Raw genomic sequence first — 4895 nt, 5'->3', positions numbered from 1 at the left:
TTAGTAACGGAAGAGAGTAGGTTATAAATATATAATGCTGTGTATAAAGCAAAGGAGAAAGTAAGTTAAGGGCAGAGAGGGGTGAGGGTGCTGTTTAGACGGGGAGGTCAGCAAGAGCCATCCGAGAAAGGAGTGACGTTTGGACAGAGACCCAGCAGAGGGAGAGTAGCCATGTGGATAGCTACCAAAGGAATGTTCCAGGTACGACTATGCTGAGCTCTGAGATGGGAAACACAAGACAGTCCCGGAAATAGTGAGGAGATGAGAGTCGTATGAGGGGACAGAGGAGGAAAACAGATGACTGAAAGTGGGTGGAGCCAATCCGGAAGGATTTCTTCCACAGTGTGAAAACTTCACGTTCTATTTTGAGTGAAATGAGAAGGACTTTGAGGACAAGAACAAGATCTGACTTAGAGCCTTTGTTATTGTTGTTTTAATGATCCCTCCAGTGGCCTAGGAGAGAGAAGCTTCTGGGAGACTAGGAGGAGAGGAGCGTCCAGACAGGAAGCCAGAGCAGTGGCGCTGTTGCAGGTGGGTAGCCATGGAATATGGCGGAGGTGCTGGGGCCTCAGGCAAAGCAACATGAGGCATCTGGAAAGACTGAGTAAAGAGCAGAATGAAGACTGGGAACCACGTGGGAAGACTCCAGCAAGAGCCACAGGAGCTTTCCAGGGGCTTCAAGAAGGAAGAAACCATTAATGATGTCAGTCGATGCTGATGGGTCCAACAAGAAAACAAAATATAGATAATCCACTGGAGGAATTTTGCTGTAAAGGAGGCTATAGAAAGAGAAGTACAAAAGAAGAAGATGGCCGGGGAGTGGAGAGCCGGGCAAGTATTGGAAAACATCAGAAGTTCTGAAGAGCAGTTTGACAGGCTGTCGGGTGGGCTGGGTGTTGAGAGTGAGTGTGGCCTGCTGAGGCTGGAGGCTGTATTCAGATGTCAGCCCACTGTTCTCTGTGACATGTCCTTCAGAACCACAGCTCTAGTCTGGGGGTCTTGCTCAGTTGGTAGAGTGTTCCCCTAGTATATGAGAAGCCCTGGGTTCAGTCCCTAACACCACATGAACCTGGTACTGTGGAGTATGTCTGTGTGTTAGTCAAGGCTCCAGAAGGGACAGAGCTGATAGGATTTATTAGAGTGGCTTACAGGTTGTAGTTCCAGTAGCCCCGCAATGGCTGCCTCACAGTGGAAAGGCCAAGAGTCTGCTAGTTCATTCCATGAGACTAGATGTCTCAGCAGTTCCAACCTAGCACCAGAGTCCCAGCTTTTTGGATTTTAGTTGATTCTAGATGTCATCAAGTCAACAACCAAGATTAGCTGTCACAGCCCTAACCAGCACTCGGGAGGTGCAAGCAGAAGGATCCCAAGTTGGAGGTCAGAGCAAGTCCAAGGCCAAGCTGCACTTTGTGAGACACTATCTCAAACAAAATTACACTTTTAATTTTTTGCCAGACTTTGAGGTAAAATGGTGCTTCCCTCTGTAGTTTTGATTTATCTGAGCACTCAAGTTGAGCCTCAGCTTGCTGGTCTTTCCTATTCTCCTTCTGTGAAATGTGTGTTTATATCTGTCCTAATTTGGGTTTCCTGAAAATGAATTCTCAGATACAGACTTGGCTGCAGGTCATTTATTCAGAATCACAGGCAAGGGAGTGAGGACGTCAGGAGAAAGGGAGAGAAGTGTTAAACAGGAGGCGGGCTTTTTATGCAGTTAGCTCTTCTGGTGTGCATGTCCCCTAATCAGAACACGCCCACTCCCCCCTCCAAGCACCGTCAAGGACCCTAACCTCAGACCCCTGGGAACATGGCAAAGCCTTCTTGCCTTGCCCCACACCACCATGGCCCAGGAAATGGCAAAGCCTTCATTGGGGTCTGAACATGGGTGTTGGAGTGTGCAAAAAATGTGTCCCATAGCTTTCTGCCCCCTGGGTATTTGTATCCCCTGCATAGATGGTTCCTATGGAGATTAACTAAACCATCTCACTAACCCCAGGGGCAAAATTTTTATAGAAAACTGCCTCTCCCTCTCCCTGCAGCTACCAATTACCAACAGTTCCTTAGCTGAGGGCAGGACTTCCTGTCGACCTCTGCTCTACTAGTGGACTTGGTGCGGCTTGAGCTCTCACAGGGCCTGTGCATGCTGTCATAACCATTGTGACTTCATATGTGCAGCTGGCCTGGGGTATTCAGAGGACACTGTTCCCTTGTAGATTCCCTGCCTCTGGCTCTTACAGCCTTTCTGCTCCCTCTTCCACAATGACCCCTAAGCCTTGGGAGATGGGGTGAGTGCAGATGTGGGTCTTTGTATTAATTACCATATATTTCGAATAGAAGCTTCCCTGATGAGGACTGACAGATGCGTGATCTATGGGTATGATGATAAGTCGTTAGGATTTGGTTTAATTCTATGTCTGTTTAGAAGAAGAATAGCAATATATTCTTTCCTATGGTCTATGATCTGTATAGCTACAGGTTCTTGGCTCAAAAAGGGTGCAAAGTATGGGGTTTTATCTTGTGGAGAGGAACTGAAATTCAATCAGAAAGGTGGTTGGTTACTATTGAGCCAGTGGGCTTGGTTTGCCAGTCCAGTCATGATTGCAGCTGGCAAGGTTCACAGGTAAAGCCTGTGATGGCCTTTCTCCTACACGGGACCTTCTAGCACTTTGAAAGTCAATCCGTAGGGATGGACCTTCCAGGTCAATACCAGCTTCCTAGTTCCACGTTTGTGGCTCAAATACATGATGTTTTCGGCCATAAGGTCTTACATCAAGTTCTGGAGGAGAGCCAATGGCATTAGCAACAGTTCGGTAGATGAGAAAGTAGGGGATACACTTGAGCGCATTGGCCTAGGAAAGGACATTTTTAACAGGACCCTGACAGTGCAGGCTGAAGACAAGCAAATGACAAATAGGACCTCACAAAACTAAAACATTTCTGTACAGCAGAGGACACCATCACTTGAGTAAAGCAGCAGTCTTCAGAAGGGGAAAAAATCTTCATCAGTTATTTATACATCTGACAGAAGGTTATTATACATCTAGAATATACAAAGAAAAAACTTAACATCAAAACAAACAAGCCAATTAAAATGTAGGGCATGGAAATAAACAGAGTTCTCAAAAAGATGAAACGTAAATGGCCAAGAAACATTTTTAAAAAATGTTCAGTGCCCTTAGCTATCAGGGAAATGCAAATTAAAACTATTTTAAGATTTCATCTTATCCCAGTCAGAATGGCTAAGATGAATAAGTAAATGCATAAGTAAGTGTGGGGGGAGGGAAATATTTAGTTACCCCAGGTGGGTAGTGCAAACTGGTGTAGCCACTGTGGAAATCAGTGTGGAGGTTTCTCAAAAAGTTAGTCATGGATTTACCATGTGATCCAGCCAACAACGCTGGGTATGCTCATCCACGTTCACTGCTGCTCTAGTCCCCATATTCAGGAAACTGAAATAGACTAGCTGTCCATCAAACGATGAACAGGTAAGGCAAGTGTAATGTATTTATACAATGGAGTATTATTTACTTATTAAGAAAAATGAAATTTGCAGGTAGATGGATGGAGCTGAAAACAGTCTTTCTGAGTGAGGTAAGCCAGACCCACTGAGATAAAGGTCACAGGTTTTCTCCTATTTTTGGATGCTAGCTTTGAATTTTCCGATATGTGTATTTCATCTGGAAGACCCGAAGAAGTCAGGATATTAATAAGGGGCCTCAAGGGAGGGGAGATAGAAAGCAGCGGTACAACAGATTAAGGGGGATTAACAGAACAGGAAGGGTTAAATTGGGGTGGGATGGGAAGGTAGGGAAGGGAGAAGTGTGAGGAGGGGTAAATAAATCTAAAAACATTTACAAAAAGTCAGATGGAAACCTGCCTACTACTGTAGGAGATTACGCACACACGCACGCACGTACGCACGCATCCTATAACAGGACAATAATACCCACAGGAGACACCATAGGCTAACAAAGGAAATCCTAGAGCTGGGAATGGGTTACATGTTTTAGAGTTGTTGCCAGAGACAGGTTTTGCACATTTTTTTTGGCATGAATATCTGTTTATTTATTTATTTTTGTTTTTGCATACTAACCAAAGTATCTCCTCCCTTCCCTCTCCCAGACCCTCTCCCACATCTCCCTCTTCCTGCCCCCCATTCACTCCTCCTCCTCTGTTTCTCTTCAGAAAAGGGCAAGCCTCCCAAGGGTATCAGCCACCCAATGTATATCAAGCTGCAGTGAGTCCAGGCACCTCCTCTTCTATTAAAGCTCCTTGAGGCAATCCAGTAGGAGGAATGGGTCCCAAAAGCAGACGTCAGAGTCAGAGACAGCCCCTGCTCCCACTGTTAGGAGTCTCACAAGAAGACTAAGTTACACAACTTAACATACATGCATGGGGCCAAGGTGCCCCTTGCAGGCTTCCTGGTTGTCCGTTCAGTCTCTGTGAGTATCTGCAAGCCCAGGTTAATTAGTTCCTTGAGTTTTCTTGTGGTGCCCTTGAACCAACTGGCTCCTAGAAAATTTTTAAAAATTGTTTATTTATTTATTTTATGTGCATCTGTGTTTTGCCTTCATGCACGTCTGTGTGAGGGTGTCAGATCCTCTGAAACTGGATTTACAGACAGTTGTGAGGTGCCACGTGGTTGCTGGGAATTGAACCTGGGTCCTGTGTAAGAGCAGCCAGTGCTCTTAACTGCTGAGCCATCTCTCCAGCCCTGTCAATAATTCTCTTAACTGATGTTCATCACATGAAGAAGGAATTGAGGAAATAAAACATAAATATTTGTACAAACATATTCTTAACAAAATATGATAGGAACACTCATGTTACTTATAATCCTCATTTCGGCAACTAGTCATATGCCCTTAGCTGATATTTATAACTGCCTTCCCTTACTA

At 45.1% G+C, this 4895-nt stretch overlaps 1 long non-coding RNA gene across 2 annotated transcripts; it reads left to right on the top strand.

Annotated features, from left to right (window-relative positions):
* The first annotated feature begins 2179 nt into the window (after nt 1-2179).
* On the top strand, nt 2180-4454 carry LOC131926649 (uncharacterized). Of its 2 annotated transcripts, XR_009383530.1 has the most exons (4): nt 2180-2282; nt 2943-3025; nt 3551-3588; nt 4120-4454. It is a non-coding gene; the product is annotated as an uncharacterized LOC131926649 (long non-coding RNA). The 2 variants fall into 2 exon arrangements; XR_009383531.1 differs by lacking the exon at nt 2943-3025 and having other exon boundaries at nt 2204-2282.
* The last annotated feature ends 441 nt before the right edge of the window (nt 4455-4895 follow it).

The sequence above is a fragment of the Peromyscus eremicus genome, chromosome 16_21 (genome assembly GCF_949786415.1).
Source record: "Peromyscus eremicus chromosome 16_21, PerEre_H2_v1, whole genome shotgun sequence".
NCBI classification, from domain to species: domain Eukaryota; kingdom Metazoa; phylum Chordata; class Mammalia; order Rodentia; family Cricetidae; genus Peromyscus; species Peromyscus eremicus.
The sequence above is the reverse complement of the archived record's forward strand: the minus strand, read 5'-3'. Positions and strand labels throughout refer to the sequence as shown.